The 21759-nt window shown below is 35.6% G+C and overlaps 1 protein-coding gene across 2 annotated transcripts in view; it reads right to left on the bottom strand.

Annotated features, from left to right (window-relative positions):
- Positions 1-21759, bottom strand: part of Immp2l (inner mitochondrial membrane peptidase subunit 2) — an 859776-nt gene that overhangs the window by 209371 nt on the left and 628646 nt on the right. The window lies entirely within an intron of this gene.

Raw genomic sequence — 21759 nt, 5'->3', positions numbered from 1 at the left:
CCCAACCTAAAAAGGTCCCAGGGTGTGACAGGAGCCTAGAATACAATAACAAATTAGAAGCAGAGTTCAGTCGTTGGAGTGTAGTTTACATGAAATACAACTCAATGGCTTACAGTATGCAATTCAACACATTAAAAAAATCCATAAGTCATATAACTACTGTACAGATCACCATGTAAAATACTCAGGTTACCCCAAAGTTGTCTTTTTCCTAACCCTTCCCCTCTCCCCACCCAATCCATAGCTCTTAAACTCAGGGCTGTCAGGCTTTCTATAGTATGTTTTCACCTTTTCTAGAATCTCACCTAAATGAAATGATTCCATGTGCATTCTTTCACTTCTAGCTTCTTTAATTTAGCTTAGTTCTTTTGAGATAGAGCATGTTATTGTTATATTAGTAGTCTGTTGGTCTTTCTTACCAAGATACTGTTACATTGAGTGAGCACAATTTATTAATCAATAGTTTATGAACTCTTGGAGTGTTTCCAGTTTTTGCCTATTATCTCAAAGCATCTATGAGAAGGTAAATATTTGTATGGATACATGTTTGCATTTCTCTTGAGTGAAATAAGCTGCAAGTTAAATGGTTGGGTCATATGGTGCTAGGGTTTGAATGCCAATCACCAGAAAAACTCATGTTGAATTTTAATAGCTATGGTTAACAGCAATAAGAGACAAGAACTTTAAGAAATAATTAGACCATGAGGGCCTCACATTCATGAGTGGATAAATGGAGAGGGTCTCCTACTCCATTCCCTTATTCTGATCCTCCTTGTCTCTGTTTCCTCTCATTTCTCCTCCTTCTCTCCCTTCTGACCCCCATTTTTTTTCTGTCTCTTTCTTCCTCATCTTCTCTTTTTAATTCCATAATATGATGTCTTCTGCCAAGTTATGATGCAGTAAAATGCCCCTGTCGGAGCCCAGCACCTTAACCTTGGATGTCCCAGCTTCCAAAACTATGAGACATAAATTTTGTTCATTATAAATTATCCAGTCTGTGTTATTCCACTGTAGTAGCCCAAAGTGTAATAAAACAGAGTGGATAGTTCAACTATTAAACTGTCACCCAAAGCACTATTACTAGTAACAGATAAGATTTCTAATTGTTTCAGGTCTCATCAACCATTGATATAACATCACTTTCAAATTTTAGTACATTTACAGAAGATTTAATCTGCATGTCTTAATAACTATCTATCTTTCAAATGTATATTTTCTTTAAAGAAATTATTCAAATTTCAATTATAAAATAAATGATTTATCTTTTTAGAGGTCAGAATTCTTTATACAATCTTTTATTATATGTCTTGAAAAATATTTTCTAATTTACATTGGTTTTCATTTCCATAACAATGTTTGTACAGAGAACACATTTTAAATGATAAGTGAACTTTTATTATAAATAATTTTAATCACAATCCACTTTCTTGGGAACATGTTTCATCTTTGCTTAATCCCAAGTCATAATGATTTCCCCTTTGTTTTTTCTTCTACTTTTATGGGTTTCTTTTGAAATTATATTCATCTGGTATGAGGTATGGATCAAGGTACTTTTGCATATGGATATCTAATGTTTTCAACACTAGTTTTGGAAAAGATTATTCTGTTTTCTTTGCATTACCTTGGCATCTTTGTCAAAGATTAATTTATCACATATGGATGAATCTATTTCTGGAGTCTTTATGCTCTTCCATGGATATTCATGCCAAAATCACAATGTCATGATTACTTTGACTAAATCAGGTAGAATGCGTCCATTCTGCTTCTTCCCAAATACTTTGGCTATTTTAGATAATTCCCATTTCTTAATAAATTTTAGAGTCACCTTTTCATTCTTATATAGATCATAAGTAGATATCCTAGCCTTTTAATGTTAAGAACAGAGCATTCTTTTTTTTTCTTTTAGCCACTAAGTATAATGTCAATGGTATGTTTTCCATAAATGATCTTCAGAATGACAAATTGCTCTATCTGTAATTTTGCTGTGTGTTTTCATTATGAGTAGGTGCTAAGATAATTACATGATTGTTCTTTTTAAACTTGTTAATTTGGTGAACACAATGACTTATTCTTAAATATTCAAATGAGTCACACTGATAGGAAATATCCAGAATCCTGATCTTTTCTACCTCCCAACTACTTAGGATTGCAGACTGAGCCACTGTACTTTGCAAGGCAGTACTTTTCTTAAAATTTCAATGAACTCTATCTCCTTCTTCCTCTAGTACCTAGCTCCACAAAGACTGTTTAGCCTCTAAGACTTTAATCTGTCTTTTCAATGCTGAGACATGCTAGGCTATTTGGAAGTCTAGAACAAAAAGCTACCTTTATGGGGCTGGGGATATAGCCTAGTGGCAAGAGTGCCTGCCTCGGATACACGAGGCCCTAGGTTCAATTCTCCAGCACCACATATACAGAAAATGGACAGAAGCGGCGCTGTGGCTCAAGTGGCAGAGTGCTAGCCTTGAGCAGGAAGAAGCCAGGGACAGTACTCAGGCCCTGAGTCCAAGGCCCAGGACTGGCAAAAAAAAAAAAAAAAAAAGCTACCTTTATGGATAAAGTTGGAGGCAATCATCAAGCTTCCTACGTTTGTCTCCATTCTCTTATGTATTACAGTCCTGAATTACCTGCTGCCCTATGCTTGAAAATATTATGACTTTTCAGTTGCTAATTGCAGACAGACAATCTCGGCATTATTTTGTTTCATGAGTAGGAGCATATATATGTGTATATATATTTGTATGTATTTGCTGGTTTCTGTACATGCTACTTATGAGAGAATGATATAAAGGAACAGGACACAGATGATGAAGATAAAGGAAAAGGTAGAGGAAGAGGAGGGAAAGAAGGTGGAGAAAGCAGAAGCAGCAAGGAAAATAGTGGCTATATTAATAAAATGAGGATGAAAATCAAGTCTATAAGATAAAGCTGGGATTCAATTGGACCTGATAAAAGATCATTTGTGCTTATTTTTCTCTTACAGAAGAATTTAAAGCCAAAACTCATCAATGACTGGAGTTAAATTTTGTTTCTTAAAGTTCATGGTCAGAGGATTCTACTAACTCCTAGGAGTCCTTTCAGCTAACAACATGAGAAGCCCTCTGGTTATTCATTCTGGGTTCTGAGCCTACAGTGGACAAATGCTTACTTTGTAATCAAATGTTGCAGTGTTGAGACTCTACTCCAACACTTGCATCATCTGTTGATTTCAAAATGAAGCTTATATAATTAATATGAAGTACAAAAGCAAAAGAATGATCATGTTTCTAGGACACCTGTAGCTAAGTAAAAGTGATTACTTTTCGTGAGATCATTGACAGAAAGACCGTAGAAATGACTCAGTAACTCCTCTTTGCAGAGATAATGAAACAGAGGTCAAAAGCATCTAAATGATGTCATCTAACTAGTTAGTGGTGGGGCAAAGACTACAGGAAGCAACTCTATTATTTCCTTCCCATTGCACCATGGATCATTGCTACTTGAGATTCCAAACAAGAGGTCTTAACATCTCCTCACTAGGAAAAATGAAAATGCTATTTTCTAAATGGACTCCAGACTGTTGCGAGGTGATCAGAGCAAATCTATTTAGTACTTTTAAATTAAAAGACAGGTTTATACATATTCATAATGAACTTGCAGAATGAATTTTACAAGTTTAATACGTATACTCAGTACGGGTAATTGTTTTTGAGATGAATATTTCTTATAATTTTTTGTAAATGTGGATTATTGGAGCACAAATTTATACAAACCTTTCCCTCTATAAAAAATTCATTTGAAAACATCTGTAGCTGTCCACAATTTATCAATGCTATTGTTATGGAGAATTTGAGAAACATCAGTATTTACTAAGTATCAGAGTCTACACATGCTCACTCAGCACATAAATCCAGTGTAATCTCTACAGAGTCTGTGCTGATGGACAGAGCAAGGGCTGTGTGCTTCATACAGTTCATCTTGCAGATTATACTTGGAATATAAGAATAAGAGTCTTGAGTATAACTTTGAGAATAAGGATTCTATATTTTACTTGTCAGTACACATTAAAATTTATGGAATGATTACTAGGTGAAATTATATAAATGCCACAGCTGAAGGTACGAGGGACTAAAGCTTAGTCCTTGCGACCAAATCAAAACATAACCAGTAAAGGTGGACAATGAAATATAAAATCCTATTATGAATATTTGAATCAACTTATGATTATCTGATTAAAAATACCAATAGACTAAGAATCCAAACCTTACATATTTACAGGAAAATATTCTCTTCAGGTCACTATTTCCATTGGTAAGAACATCACATTAAGAAAATTAAATATATTTAGATATCAATTCTAAAGATATTATTGTTGATTCTTTCTTAAAGATTCTATATGAAATTGCAATATAAGGCTAATTTTATCTCACCTAAATCTCAATGCATCACATTTTAAAATAGGTAAAATGATATACTATATCATAATTAGGCACTAAATAAACTGAGTAAGCATAGAAACAATAACCCTACATATTGACTTGCCTATATTTAAAATTAGTTTTTGCTAAAATGATTGGCAGGATGAAATGTGAAGGGTGTAAGTATCAAGACTGGTTTACCGAGTGCAATGGTAGATATTACTAAGGATAGAAACAGTGACTCTTTTATTCCATGCATGACTTCCTAGCAAACCAATCTAAATAAAACAGTAAAGTTGTAATGCATCGCTTTATTTTTCAAAAAAAATCAATACTTATTATAAATAGTGTTGTTGCACTTGTTTACAATGTCCTCTCTAGACACAATTTCCTAGGTGTCTACATCATTTATCATTTAGTTTGTTGATTTCCCCCCCCCCCCCCCGCCACACACACACACTTATCTATACAAAGACGAAGAGCACTGAAATGTACTTTTTGTTGTGAGGTCCAAAACTATTTAAGTATTTGGGAAGCCATGAACAATCTTCCATCTTTTGCTTTAATATTTTTGTTGTTGTTGTTGTTGTTGTTGTTTTGCCAGTCCTGGGGCTTGGACTCAGGGCCTGAGCACTGTCCCTGGCTTTTTGCTCAAGGCTAGCACTCTGCCACTTGAGCCACAGCGCCACTTCTGGACATTTTCTATATATGTGGTACTGGGGAATTGAACCCAGGGCTTCATGTATCAGAGGCAAGCACTCTTGACACTAGGCCATACTCCCAGCCCTGCTTTAATATGTTTTAAACCTCCATTTTTTTTCTTTTATTATCTGCAAGTAGTTGTCGGGAAAAGATTCAATTCAACATGTCAGTTCATGAGTGCAATGCACCTTGATCAATGTCATCCCTTTCATTGTTCTCTATCTCTCCCAACCCCACCCAAGTTACCCAGATTCGTCTTCACATATGTACACTGACTATTAGGACATCATTCACCCACTCTTTATTCTTTCCACTCATCTGCTCCTTTTTTGGATCTCATCCACTTCTGATAAAACATGTTTCATCTTTCTGATATTCATTTTGTTAAACTATAAGTTAGTTGCTCAAAGGAGACAAATTTTTAATATTAAATGGAATGTAAACTACTTTATTTCCTACAAACAAATTTATTGAGCTTGTGATTTAATTAGTAGTAAAGTAAAAGAATGAAGGCCTCAGAGCTAAGTGCTCACTAAATCAATAATGCTTATTTTAAAGTATTCTTTTTATAAATCTGAGTAATAGTTTAACTTTTAAGCAGGACAAAAATGTAGTAAAGGGAAATTAATGTGCACTTCCAACTTAGACTTAGACTGCACTCCAGTTCTGCTACTTCCAAGGTCTGTGAGCTGGGACTTAGTACCTCAGGCTTCTTCCTTATAAAGCAGAAAAACACAATATTTGCTTCACAGAGATGGTAAAATATAATAAAATAATACACATATATGAGATAAGTCTATTGGTATGGCATACTAATTAAGACAGAAAAATTATTTCATAAGTCACATTAATTTCACAAATATCTATTATGTATCAAGAATTGTTAGGTATTTTAAGTAAGAAACAGATCTTTTTCTTGCAAGAAATATAGTTTTAAAAGATTGTTTTAAACAGAAAAATTTAACTCAAATTGGTAATAGTACATTAGGATGCAGATGGGGAAATGGAAAAATAGGAACAGATATCTTATTAGACTTGCAGAGATAGTTTTAAAGAAAAGGTGATTCATTAGATACATTACACTCATATTTCTGAAAATACCAATATTCAAGGTATTATGGAATGGAATAAGTTATCAGCATTCTGGCTCAAGTGGCAGATTGTCTACCTGGCAAGCTCAAGAGGAGGCTTGAGTTCAAATCCCAGTAGTGACAAAAAATAATGCAAGAAAAATATATACAGTTTTGTAATTAACCTTGAAAACCATTATATTAAATAATAAGTCTGGAAAAAACATGCGCAATCTAGGACGAAAGAAAGGCTATATAAGCAAGAATAAAAATAAGGAAATACCTATTTGAAATTAGAACGTACCATAACTAAGGCTATAAGACAATAGATAATGAGGAGTACACATATAGCATTTAAATAGACAATAGATACAGTATATGAAGAATTTTCCCAATCTCACTCCAAACAAAGACAAACCATGTAGTAGACAATGGGTAACAGCTCTGAATGGGTAAGTCACAGGTGAGGTATGTAAAATACTAGTTCTCCGGTAATAGGAATCAGAGTAAATACTTTATAACCAGCAGCTGGAACCTATTACCGACATGGGCTTGGAGAAAAGTGTACTATCTCACAGTGCTGATGAGTATATTATGAAGGATAACAATCTTTTTGGAAAGCGATATGGTAGGGTCTATAAAAATTTAAAAAGTCATTTGCCTTATGATCTAGCAATTCCACTCCTGATATAGAGTGCCATAAAAGTAACAATATAAGGACACAAGTACAACATGAGTGGCTTTTGTGAACAATAGTTATAATGTCAAGAAACCTGAATTCAAAGATAATGCTTAAATCAGAGGAGGACTAGGGATGTAGCCCAGAGGTGGAGACCTTGACTAGCATGTGCAAACTTGTTGGTTCAATCCCAGAACCACTCACAAACACACACACACAAGGGCTGGGAATATAGCTTAGCGATAGAGTGCTTGCCTTGCATGCATGAAGCCCTGGGTTCTATTCCTCAACACCACATAAACAGAAAAGGCCAGAAGGAGAGCTGTGGCTCAAGTGGTAGTGCGCTGGCCTTGAGCAAAAAGGAAGCCAGAGCCAGTGCTCAGGCCCTGAGTCCAAGCCCCAGGACTGGCAAAACAAACAAACAAAACAAACCACACACAAAAAAGCAGAGGGAATGGTTTAATAAGTAATGGTATGTCTATGCCATGGAATGCTATGCACTCCATAAAAAATTAGTGTTCAATGTACTTGAGAAACAGTTCAATGGTATTGTTAAAGGGAAATAGCACAGAAGAATGTTATGTTTCTACTTTCTGGAAGTAAAGAGCAAGGACAAAAAGCCATTAGAATGCAAATAATGGTACAGGAAACAATATAGTAGCATAATGAAAACTATACTGGGGATACATAAAAGGTTATACACATGAGAAAAGTGGTTGAGCTCATGCAAGGATAAAAGAAAAAAGGAAGAAGTAAAAAAAGGAGGAAAAAAATCAACATTCTTAATAAAACAGTGTATTACCATAATTATACCTCCACCTCAATTACAGGTGAATTAATGTAAAAGCAGAACTAACCAACAATAGACTTAAAGTACCCATATACATTGACATATATGTATTAATGTATGTATGCAAATATAGTTGATATGTAGATAGATAGCGTTAGATAAAAATAAAAGCAGGTTTAAAGACTAATCAAGCATGAGTGGCTATGCCTGTAATTTTAGCTATGCAGGAAGCTAAGATCGGGGGGATTGCAAGTGTGAGGACAGCCACACAGAAAAGTTACCTAGACCCCGTCTATAAAATAACCAGCAGAAAGCAGGGCTAGTGGCATGGTTCAGTGGCAAAATATCAGCCTCGTGTTAGCTGCAGGAGAACCTGATCTCAAACCTCAGTGAAAAAATAAAATAAAGAAGAGCGAGGGCTGGGGATATGGCCTAGTGGCAAGAGTGCTTGCCTCATTACATGAAGCCCTGGGTTCAATTCCCCAGCACCGCACATATACAGAAAACGGCCAGAAGTGGCGCTGTGGCTCAAGTGGCAGAGTGCTAGCCTTGAGCAAAAAGAAGCCATGGACAGTGCTCAGGCCCTGAGTCCAAGGCCCAGGACTGGCAAAAAAATAAAAAAATAAAAAGGAGCAAAAGGAGAAAGAAGAAGCAGAAGGAGGAGAAAGAATGAAAATGAAGAGGGAAAATGAGGAGAAAGAGGAAGAGGAGAAGAAAAGAAGGAAGCAGTATAATTAGTATTTTTCCATGTATTAGTGGCTTATGCCTGTAATTCTAGCTATTGGGGAGGCTTAAAATGGAAGGCTCATGGTTCAAAGTCAGCTCAAGCAGGAAAGTTCATAAGATTCCTTTTTCAATACATAACTGGATACAGTGGCATACCTATCTTCTAAAAGTACATAGGACTGCATTCATTCACTTTTTTCTCTATTTGTCTGCCACTTCCTCCCCTTGACTTCAAACCCCACCCCCAACAACACATATCATTATGTTTAGTGTACATGTGTGAAAATGGAACAAGGTAAACTGAGGAGATAGGTGGAGTGTTAGAGAGATGGGGGAGAATGATGAAAGAAAGGGGTGACAGTGATCAAGATGCAAGATGAATTGTACTCATGAGCTTGTCAGGTTGACATGAAACCCCTTTGTACTACTTTGATAAGAATAATGGTAATAAAACAACACAAGATGCTGAGATACTGATTTCAATTCTTGTAGGATAAATATCCAGAAGTGAGATTCTCTGTTTCTAATTATATTTTAGGAACTGCCATAATTTTTTCCATTGCAGTCATACCAATTTGCATTTGTATCAACAGTATCCAAGGATTTCAATATGTCTATAGCCATCAGGGTATTTCCCTGATGGTGAGTGATGTTGAGCAATTTTCATGTGCTTGTCTTCCTTGGAGAAATGTCTATTCAAGTCACCAGCTAATTTTTTAATTGCTACTAGTTTTGTGTTGTGTTATTTTTCTTATATTTTTGTTTGTGTTTTACTCTAGCGCTCCATTATTTTCTTGTGTATTTTAGAGATTAACTCCTTCTACTTGGTTTGAATACAGGCCAGAATTATGTTTACAAGCATTTCCTCTCATTCCAAAGATTGCCTTTTTTTCTTTAAGCAATGTTACTTCTCTTGATGCATAGAAACTTTAATCTGCTATAGGTCCAATTGTTTATTTTATTGCTTTTTTTATTTTAAAAGTATATCTATACCAACAAGACTAATGTCATAAAATGTTTCCTTCTGTTTTCTTCTAGGAGCTTTAGGGTTTTGGAAGGGGAGGAGTCTTACCATTAAGTCTTTAATCTATGCTTAATTAATTGTTCTCATATGGAAGATTGTCCTCATATGGTCGGGAGGTGAGCTAAGAGTTCAGATTCATCCTTTCAAATATGAATGTTCAATCTTACTACCACTGTTGAAAACACTAATCTTTTATCATTTGCATATATTTTTGGCATCTTTTCAAAGATCACTTAATGAATGCATTTTTTTACAGGATTTCTGTTCCAAACAGTTTTACCTCTATATATCTGTGTTTATATTGGTACATACTATTTCGACTTCTGTAATTGGGTTCTTATTGATATCTAATTACATTCAACTTGTCCCATTGAGTTAGGACCTTGCTATAAAAGGGCAGTCAAGGAACCAAAGCCTCTAAGTAAGCTCTAGCCTATAAGTAAAATTCTAACTGTAAAGATTCTGCTTAGGCTACACAGCTCATTGTCAGTGAGGGGAGAATAAGAAAGGCCCGTGTTGACACCTAATCAACATAATCTCCATAACTTCTGATTGGATATCTAGCTAATTCTAACAAAAGCAATCTTGCTTCACCCTTATCAAAAGCATCCCACTTATATAATAAATGCTTATAATTATACTCTCTTCATGATTACAAAATACTGCTTTGATTAGATGAAACAAGCTTACCATGGAAACCTCTGCATCTACCTAAGTCCTCCTTTGCCACATACTGACTTTCTCAGATAGGTGTTCACATTTAGGAACAAGACCAACCATTGTACATCAAGTAGCAAAGGACTTTTCATCCATAAATGACCAGCCTTTGCACAGTACAAAAAGAGATAACAGGTTCTGGGACCTGATCACTTCCAAATTTAAATTTTGAATGATTTTCCCTGTTGTAGGAGGTCTAATCTCCTGACCACACTATTAACATTGACCTTTATGTCATTGGCCTGTGATTGCCCTAGAGAGTTCTTAGATAAAATAGCCAGAAAAGTTTAATTTGTTATCATCCCTAAAGTTAGATGTGTTTAAACTATATTATTATTTCTCTATGAGGAGAAAAAGAGAAAAAAAAAGGATAAATACATTCATTCTTATTACCCTGGTTTTAAATTACAATATTTGATAGGTACTAGTTTCTAGTAGATATGTGGGGAAATCTAGCCAATATTCTCATGTTTAGAAAATATGGTAGACCAATTGATCCCTAAAACTAAAGCAATAGACAGTTAGATAGGAAAGAAGGCTAGGGAAAGATATTTCAAAGTAGAAGAAAACAACATTCAAAGACTCATGAAGCACATTACGGATGGGTATTAGGAAAACACTTTATTCTATGGTTTGGCTGGAGAATAGGAGTGGTGGTAATTTTAGTACTATAGTTCAAAAAGACTAGAAGCCCTCTCATTCAATATATTGTATATTGTTAATTGTCATGTTTTTAAGTTTGCAAAGACACATAATTTCATTAAAAAACAAACATTCATTCCTGAATTATAATACTCTATTATAAAACATATAAGGCATAATTGTATTATAAAACATATTTACATATATAGGCATATAATCATGATTTACTAATCTTCTAAGGTATAAAATTACACTGAAGTCAGGAGGAGTCTTTAAATACATTTAAAGGTATTTGTCAAAAAAATCTGAGTATAGACAGAATCCTTTTATGTTTGTTGTATTTTTATAAGATTTTCCACACACTTTCACAGCTGTCTTACCATCAGTGACAAACACTGAGGAAAAGAAAACCTATTTATGTTAGTCTTTCAAAGTATTTCATTCAATTTTTAATTATACTTCAAGGCTTATATAAATGAAGTAAACTAAATGGTACAATATAGGTAGAGCCAGCACCACATGTCTGAAAATAATCACAACTGGTAATCATGTGTGATATTTTTTGGAAGCAGATATATTAGCGAGTAGAAAGCAAAGTACATCATGATGCAAGGAAGTGACCTAGCAGCTATGAGAATTCTACGCAATGAGCATCAGACAAGTGTTTTACAGAGGGAATAGACAGCACGAATTAGATCAAGGTTGTCAAGAATCCAATTAAGACAGCATTTGTCTAGTTCAATGAGGCAGGAAAAAATGAAAGATAGGCTTGCTGAAAACTGAGATTGCAGAGGAAAGCAGAATGGGTATGGTGACCCAAGCTCTACAGTAAGAGAACTTAATGGAAAGTGTGTTAGAGGAAGGCTTCCCAATATGGAGGCAGGACTGACACTACCTGGATTTGTATGTCAACTCTACTTCTCAGTCCAGTGACTTTGGAAGGTCAAGTCACTTACCACCGCTTAGCACTAATACAGGTAAACTATTCTGAAATGCACTTGGCATATTGTAAAAGAATTTACACTATTGTGTTGTTATCAGCACTATGAAGGCTTTTTAGGAGTGCTCAGATTTACATTTCAGATCTCTATGCCAATGGTGAGAGGCAGGCTGGAGGCCTAGCCCAGAAATAGGAAATGCCCTGGATGTTACTGGTGCTCAAGTAGGAAATTTTCACATAAGTAGAAGTTAAGCTTTCTCATGTGGCTGCTTAGCTGGATCTGGCTCATGAGAAGAGGGAGCAGTTGAGAACAAAGGCACCAAACATTATATCACTTGGCTGATGAGTAAATTCAGGAGAGTAGTAAGAAAGTCAAAGTAGATATTTCTAAGAAATTCCAAAAATAGCTATAAAAAGAGGAAAGAAAGGCCTATCTTAACAGTGTACAGTATCTGTATCCAGCAATCTCAACTGACCCTCTTTCTAATTAAGACATCAAACTCCTTTCTTTTCAAATTTTTTTTTTATAGTTCAGTATCACTAAGCCATATAAGTGTTCTTTGAAGATACAGGCATGAGAAGACTTAGGTATGAGTCTTGAAAATTTCTTCCTTTTAATATGAACTTCCCTGGTAACTGCTTTAGTGCTCACTCTGCTGAACAAACTCTGCACAACAAAATCAAATAGTAAAATCATGATGCCCCATCTACTAAAATATGAAAGGCTATGAATCTTTTCCAGCTTTCTGTGTATAATACTGGCTAGAAGTGGGTATATATTGATACTAAAAATATAATTAAGGTTTTCAAAAATGACAAAGGAGACAAAGTTATCATACTCAAAAAGGCCGGTCACATTTCCTATTTTATTAAAGGCAAAGATTAGTGTTTTATTAAACAGATAAGTGTTTATTCTATTCGACATTCACATAAATGTTTCATATACATTTAATTACTTTTACATCCTAGAGGTTTTTAAAAAACAGAGATGTTGATGATACAGAATAAAGCTGTACCTCAGAATAATAATTGATCTTACAAGTAAATTCAAGTTCCCCATTCATTGAAGTGAGTAAACATTTACTGAAATCTTTATAATTAGCCAGCACTTAGTTGTTACAAGTGAGCAAAAAGAGAGTCTAGCCTCTTAAGGAACTTCCAGTTTAGGAGGAAGATGAATGCCAACCAAAAATTAATGTTAAAAAATCTAATGTTATGGCTATGCTAAGGATGATGAAAGAAAGTTGAGCAGATCCAAATAGTTCTCAATAGGGGAATGTGATCTGTGTGAGAGTGGCCAAAACTACACAAAGAGGGAAAGTAAAATTTGAGGCAGATTGAGAGCCTGCACATAAATCCTGTGTCCTGAGGAAACCTAGGGCATTTAAAAACCTAAAAGGAAGACAGGGAAACAGAAAAACCAACTTTCATGAAATAAAGAGTGCACAGACCAAACTGTATTGCACTTTGCTGGAAGATCTCATGGTCTGAATCTCACAATTTGTTTATTTGGCAAGTGGTATCTTAATCAGTACAAACAGTTTAGGTGGAATCATTGTTTATTCATTCACAAAAGACATGAATTTGTTTTACATGGAAGTTCTGTTATTGATAGGCTTGAAAGGACCCCTGTAAATGGTATAGTAAAGGATTGTGGTAGGTTAAAACAAAGCTACATTTCTGCTACCAAAAGCACTTGAGGAAACACCAAATGCACTGGAAGGCAGAGAACAGATGAATCAAATTACTCTATCTCTGTTGCCCAGAAAACACAGGACTAAGCCAAGTTTTCAAGAAAGAAATATTCATTTCTGGAGGGTTTTGTTCTTTTTGTGATTCTCTCCCCAACCCTTCTTTCAAATGCTATTCCTTGACTGGGCATCAGTGGCACACAGCTGTAATTCCAGGTACTCAGGAGGCTGAGATCTGAGGTTTGGGGTTTGAACCAGCCCAGGCAAGAAAGTCCCTGAGGCTCTTATTTTCAATTAACAATGAAGAGGCAGAAGTACAACTATGGCTCAAATACTAGCCTTGAGCACAAAAGCTGAGGAAAAGTGCCCAGGCTGAGTTCAGGCCCCAAGACCTGGGGGTGGGTGGGGAGGCAAATTATCTGGGCCTAACAGGAGCTGATCCTTTCCTCCAGGTCTTCCTGAGTGCTCTCTAGTGTTCTCTATCCTGGAATGGTCTTTCCCCTTCTCTACCCTCTGTACCTGTAGACACACATGGCTGATGAAAATCTACCATTTCTACTACTCAGTAATGTTTACCTGTGCTCTCTAAGGAGAACAAAAGAAAGATTCTTATTCAGAAAGATCAAGTGAGAGACGAGGAAAAGTAATGGAAGAAGAGAAAGTAGGACAGGAAAAAGAAAGAGAAGACATATAGATATACACACAAGCATACATTCAGAGAGGGGGAGATAGAGAGGGAGAGACAAAGAGACAGAAAGAGATAGAGAGAGACAGACACACACACACAGAGAGAGAGAGAGAGCATTAAAATAATGGGAGTGGCAAGGATGGAGAATGGACATACCAGCAGATACCTGCATGGGCTAAGGCTGACTAAAGAAGATATTAAGTAACAAAAACAGTTAAGTTTTAGACTTCAAGAGGATAACTAGAAAGAAAACTTAAAAGTAGCATGCATGTAATAGTATTCATAGCGAGAGCAGTCGATCAAGGAAAACCTAAACAGCAAGCTCTGAAATGGCCTGAAACAGTAGAGTGAAGAATTTAATTTTTAAATTCCTGAAATTGAGGTCCACTGGCAATCTGCATACAACAAAGTAGCTAGAAGAGGGATATTTTTAATAAAATTACGAGTGTCTCTGGTAGTATTCATTCATTTGACAAATATTTATTCAATTCCTACAATGCCTTTAAAGTATATTTTAAGTGCCAGGATTATATAGACAATAATCTAGTAAGGGAAATATTCCATAGCATATGTGTTAAATTTTGATATAGTATGACAAGGACATGGAAAGGAAGGGGGAAATCAGAGTGACACTGAATTTTTATCATAGATTATCACTGAGTTGAAAGAGGAGCATCAACACTGATGGACGTTTGATGTCTGCAAGATGAGATGGCTGGTGGCATGTATAAAATTGGGTCATGCTTGAGAGAAAGGTGACTGTTCTCTACAAAATGTTGAGGATAAAGTCCTAAGTGACTTCCTCAAGTAGAAAAAAACCATTGACAGTCAGAGGTCCTAGGTAGAGCTTTTTACCTATTCTTTTTGGTTGACATAGTGCTAACTGTGAACCCCTAGTAAGTAGTTGGGTCACACGATGTTATGCCTACAGATTAGGAATAGTATTTTGACTTTGGTTATGTCAATTTTCTTTTTTTTTCCCTTTCTTTATTGTCAAAGTGATGTTCAGAGGGGTTATAGTTTCATATGTAAGGCGGTGCATACATTACTTACCCTTTTAAAAAGGTTATGTCAATTTTCTATCTATGTGTTCATGTTAAAGAACTTTAACAGAGTATGCCTTCTGCAAAGATTGCAAGATGCATGAAACAAAAGGTTTTTAGGAGAGAACCATCTTAGTTTACTATAAAATGTTTTTTAATTATGTGTTTATGGAAACATTCATATACATGTATGTTTCTGTACATATATGTGTATATAAATATGAAAATGCATATACATACCTATAGATACACATTCCTTAAATAGCCTTGAAAAAGGAATTAGTTCAACCAAGAACTGCATGCTTTCTTAAAGCCATATGCCTAAGCTATCTCTCAGGGTAGAGTTTAAAATGTAGAGCAGTGATTAAAATGTATAAATTCAAATTTGGCTCTAAAAGTAGAATTTAAAAGTACATTAAAAATGTAAATCAAGAGGCACTAATTTATGAATGTATGTTAAAATTATCTTGCCTTGTAAGGGCTTTTAGGCACTAATCAAACTTTATTTTGGCAATCAGACACTAATTTCAATTACAGGAAAATGATTTTATCTTCATGGACATGAAAACAGAGCAAAAATGAATAAATGATGCTCTTGGATGAGGGGGAGCAGAAGAAGATCCTGTGGTTTTTATACCTCCAAACTCCAAACATCTCACCCTTCCCCTGGCTAAAGAAATGACTACCCAGAGAATCAATGTGGAAACAATAAACTGATTATTACTTAGACCCAATTCATGGACAAATATGTAATTGAGTGGAGAGTGCAAACCATTTCTAAGAGGGAAGCAAAAAAGAAAAAAAAATCAGGAGTTGCTGGTAAGAGAAGAGAGATCAACTGTGCATGAGTACAAAGTGCCAGAACAAAGAACTTCAATGAAAGGCCATTGTGATCAATGAGAGCACCATGTCTTGCCCAGTCAACACAGATTCTAATATTTTGTACACCCTCGGTGAGCTGGAGAGATTGGGAGAAAGCAGCTACTTCTCGGAGATTTCCCGTGCCAAATCCTTATGGGCAGGGGGACTCTGGTACAAGGAGACACCCATTGTTGGGGGTGGAGTGGGATTGGGTCCTCAGAATTGGCTGGCCTTCACAGTTGGAGGGCATGTTTGTGTTTTGTTTTTTTTTTTACAGGTACGCAAATCATCAAGAAAAGTTACAGGGGCTGGGAATATGGCCTAGTGGCAAGAGCACTTGACTCATATACGGGAAGCTCTGGTTTCGATTCCCCAGCACCACATATATAGAAAACGGCCAGTGGTGGCGCTGTGGCTCAAGTGGCAGAGTGCTAGCCTTGAGCAAAAAGAAGCCAGGGACAGTGCTCAGGCCCTGAGTCCAAGCCCCAGGACTGGCAAAAAAAAAAAAAAGAAAGAAAGAAAAGTTACAGAACATTAAAGTTCCAAACAGCCTTTTTAGTCTGATTTGTTTGGACATTAGAGAGCAAGATCGGCAGTCCCCAGGATAAACTGCAAAAAATAACTCTAGAGAGAGGAGTGGTCTTTTCTCCAAAGGAAGGAAGAAATACTATTTTTGTATTGTTTCTTTTTCTTTGAATAGCCCTTATCTAGGTGGACAATATTAAATAATCCTGAGAAAGTGACTGCTGTTGGAGACTGAATCCTTTGGGAGCCTGATAACAAAGAACAATCATGGTTCATGGAATCTTGGGACACCGGGTCACAGAATATAGGTGTGAGACAGACACAAGTGGTGCTAGAGGAAAGGGAGAGTTCGATAGGGCCACACTTGAAAGCTTAAGCTGTGGAGAGCTGTGCTAGAAGCTTAGACACTGGAAGCAGCAAGACAGAACACCAGCAAAGGAAGGGGTCACAAGTTTGACAAGAAATGTACTCGCTACCTTATGTATGTAACTGTAACCCCTCTGTACATCACTTTAACAATAAAATTAGATAAAAACAACAACAGCACCACCAGCAAGGGCAGCCTTAGTGCCTGTAGCCCAGGTGCTTGCGTCTGGAAAGCCAATAGTTAGGACAACTGGTAGCAGCTCAATGGCAGCTTACATGGCAGCAGCAGCTGGGGAGAAGCATGAAAGTGGTTTGGAATTCCCTGTGTGAACAGAGAGTAGAGGCTGTGCATAGCAGCTGCCTATGTCCCTCATGAAGGTGAGTGGTTATAGCTCAAAACTGCCAGAAGTGTGTCACTGCAGCTGTTAAAAACTGGTGGAGGCACAAAACAGTGGCACCATTAGAGGCAGCCCAGGCAGTGAAGCCTTCGGTGCTGCACTTGTTAGAGGCATGTCCTCCCTTACCAGGTCTGGATTTGATTGTCTGAAGCTAGGCAGTAACAAAGCTTTGAGTCTGAGGCATGCTAAGGATAAAGGATCAATACCCAGACTACATGAAGAGCTGAAAATATAAACAACAAAATAATAATCCAGTTCATAATAGGGGCAAATTAATTGAGCAAAGAGTTCTCAAGAAGGACAAATGCCTAATAGATGCATGAAAAAGAATGTTCAACATCCTTAGCCATCAGGAAATGCAAATCAAAACTACACTAAGATTCCATATCACGCCAGTCAGAATGGCAAAAGTCAAGAAAACCAAACAAATGCAGACAAGAATAGGACAAAAGTGACCCTTAGATACAGTGGGTCCAATCACTATACAAATGAATATGGAATTGAAGTAGATTTACTTTATGACCCTACCATATTACTCTTGGGGATATACCCAAAGGAATTTAAATCAATATGTAAGAGTGATTGCTGAACACCTGTGTTCACTACAGTTCTGTTTACCATAGTCAATTCCATGCTGATCATGGACTAGTATTACTCAGCTACACAGAAGTGAAAATTATGCCATTTTCAGCAAAGGGGATAGACCTAGAGGTCATCAGAGTGAGTTAAATAAGACAATCTCAAAACACTAATTATCACATGGTTTTTCTCATTTGCAGAACCTATACCTAAATTATATATATATATACATATATATATATAAATGTATACCTAATATATGGAAAGAGAACATGAATGTTTGGGACAATGAAGGGAAGAGGGAGAGAGAAAGAGAATGATGGAAAAAAAATCACATTAACAACTGGAAAGGGTATGGGAAAAAGAAATCATCATATATTGTCTATTGGAGTAGTAAACTAGGCCAGGTACTATGTAATACAACATAGAGGTACTCAATGAAATAAAAATAGAACTCCTTGCTATACAACACTTGAGTTTCTACATGAAGGAATTAAAGTTAGCTTACAATAGAGGTAAGTGACACCTGTGTTTATTATTGCCCCAATCCTAATAGCCAAGTTATTGAATCAGTGTAGGTGTATTATCACCAGTTTAATGTAATATTATATATGCGTACATATAATATTCAGTTTTATTCAGCCGTAAATAAAAATTCAATTATATGTTTTCCTAGAAAATGGATGAAACTGGAAATCATCATATTGAGTCAAATAAACCAGACTCAGAAACATAAAATACCATGGTTCTCTCACATATAGAATCTTTATTTCTAATGGGCATAAGAATTGAATGGAGACAATTTTGTGGTAAATGGAGACCAATGAGAGGTGAAGAGGTACAAGGATAGTGGTATGATCAAAGTATAAGACGTATGTATATATGTGTAAATATCATGATAAAACCCATTGTTTTATACAATTAATATATGCCCATGTTTAAAGAGTGCATCAGAATTTGAACAAATATAGTGAATCACATGCATACTTACAAATAATAAAGCTGGCTGAAAGGTTGGATGGTGAGTTACAAAATAAAAACAGTCGGAGAGGTAGTATCAAATGAATGCCATTGAACAATATTACAAACGTTTTTTAACTTCTCCAACATGAGAGCAATATCCTGTTCCTGCACCTGGCAACAGGAACACAATGTTTTCTCTAGCTTTGTCCATATTTACCAGGAAGGAAAGAGACAACTACTATTATAGCTATCAATCCTATCTAGCCCTTTAATTTCTATTCAAGGCTTCCTGGAAAATTCATGTACTTACTTTACACATTTGATAGGATAGCAAACATATATGAAAATACTTTACTCTGTGGAAATCAATTAAATATCTTACAACATTTCTCCTCTTGGAAGATGGAAGGAACTTCTGAGAAGACAGCTTTCTAAAGTACATACGATTATAAAAATAGTGGTCAGGCAGCCACATTCCAAGGTCATCAATCTAACTGTCACTGACATAGTCCTTCTTAGGATACAGTAGAAAAAGAGCAGACCAAAGACCAAACCTCCCAAGGTTACTGTCAATTAAGGTGTGAATAATTTATCATTCTCTTAATCCTTTTTCAAAAGGTAGTTTGGCTATTCTTATCAGAATCATGGCTTAGCAGATTTAGGATTATATTCAGCATAAATGCTTGCAAAACTACCTGAAAACGGCTACTATAGGATTATTTGTGTCCATAAAAATTATAAAGAATGTCAGAGTTCAATGATAAACAAATGGCTTTAAAATTATGATACATTCAAATTGTGAAATTCTAGACAGAGTTCACAAATAATGAGTTACGTGTGTGAGGATATAATATTCATAATAAATCTCAGAATGGAAATAAGTTAAAGAAAATCTAAGCTCAAAAGCATACAAATATGGATATGTTTTATGCACATTACAATTTCCAGAGAACTTATAGAAGAAAAAATTCAAACACATTTAAATGCTAAAAGGGTTTGCTTCATGGTAATAAGATAATAGGAAAATCATAAGAAGAGGAACTCCTACCATTGTATAATTCAGTGTTTAAGATTTATGATGTCTATACAAAAAGAAAAGATGCAAATCTGATAAATGGCAGTGGCAGTGGTTGCAGCAAGTGAATGTTGTCTACTTCCATCCTTAAATTAGGTAGCAACCTTTCTTACTATCCAGGGACTTATTTGTGGATTGAAGTTAAATCTCCTAAGCCACATTACAAAAACTTGTTATTTTGCCTCTGTTGAGTGATCTAGAACTCATGGTAGTATTCAGAAAGACGGAGTAGAGACACATGTAGGAGAGGGAAAGAATGGCAAGATGATCTTACTAGTATAACAAGTTGAAGAAGAATCAAGATACCTGAGGATAGTAAGCTTGGCAGTTATAGTTTTTCATTTTCTGTCGTCAACAAAAATTTGAGTTCTGATTTAGGATTTCTAAAATATGTATAGTTTTCTTCACAATAAGAAAGGAAGTGAAGAGCAGAGATCTACCTTCTGTCCAGGAAGATATTAGTGGATTAATAATCACTAGGTCATGACCTAACAGGTAAAATGTTATTCACATCTTACCATTCATTTTACTGAGATCTGATGAGCAAAAAATTATTTGATTTCACTTACACATACATTCGAAGGAAGCACACCTCATAGTAGTAGTAGTAAGTATAAAGCCAGGATTGCCAGGGCTGAATGCTAAGAGAGTTGGGAAGGGGATACTTAAAGGAAACAAACTTTCCAACATATGATTAGTAATTTCCGGGAAATCTATTTCATAGCATGGTAATAACATTAAATTAGTTACTTCAGGTGTAGAGCATATATGTTGTACAATTCATGAGGCTCTTGATTCCATGATTCCATCCCCGTTTCTCCCCAAATTGAAATACCAGATTTTAAGTGCCATCACCACTACCACTTGCAAACATAATAAGTGAGCAGTGATGGATATGTTAAATTAGTTGATTGGAGTAATTAGTGTACAAGGTACACATGTATTAAATCTTTGTGCTGTACATTTTGGATATATACAATTTTTCAGTTAAGTATTTCTAAACAAACAATGAAGTGAAATATATACTATTTAAAAAAGAACAAGAAGGAGGAAAGCATATTTCTGAATAGGATTTAGGAAATATTTAAGGATGAGAGTTAAATAATACACCACAGACTATGTTATTTATGAAAATCATGCCACCTCCTAAAACAGCCTATTAAATAGTCTAAGGAGTGAAATAAAAAGGACAAGTGAAACATTTCTTAGCAGATATGGGGCTAATTGTTTAATATAGAAAATAATTCTGCAAGCTTTTATTTAAAAGGTAACATAAAAACTCGACTCTGGACTCTGTTTCCTTGTTGTGTATGTCCACTTCTAGGTGACACATCTAGTAATGTCCAGCTGATGAGGCTAATCAATGAAAATAAAAAGGAAGAATTAAAGACATTACATTTGTTTTGTGATTTATACGCAAATTACAGGACACCCTGTTGATACTAACAGATGAACTATGCCTTTGGCAACATACAGTATCTCTGTCTAATTGCTTGTAATGCATTTAAGCATTTTCTCTCTTGGAAATGGTGATTCTTTGAAGCAGAATCATGTGGCTTTCAAAGAAAAAAATTAACATTTTCTCTGCTTTTCCTGTTCCAAAGGATACATAGAAAAATGCATCTGGCACCTCTATATCTTCCAACTCTTTTGTGCTGTGACAGAATGGATAAGTCATTCTACTATTACATAAAGGAAGTGGAACATCACAGGGAATGGAAATTCACAAGAGAGCAAAAGCAAGTCAGCGAAGATGTGGCAAGAAAGCCAAGTTTCTGTTATGAAATGAATTAAGCCCATTAATATATTCTTTTATGTTTTAAATATCTGATCCTATTTCCTTTTTGCCTCCTTATACAAGATACATATAGAATTACACAGTG

Source organism: Perognathus longimembris, chromosome 2 (genome assembly GCF_023159225.1).
Source record: "Perognathus longimembris pacificus isolate PPM17 chromosome 2, ASM2315922v1, whole genome shotgun sequence".
In the NCBI taxonomy this organism is placed as follows: domain Eukaryota; kingdom Metazoa; phylum Chordata; class Mammalia; order Rodentia; family Heteromyidae; genus Perognathus; species Perognathus longimembris.
The sequence above is the reverse complement of the archived record's forward strand: the minus strand, read 5'-3'. Positions and strand labels throughout refer to the sequence as shown.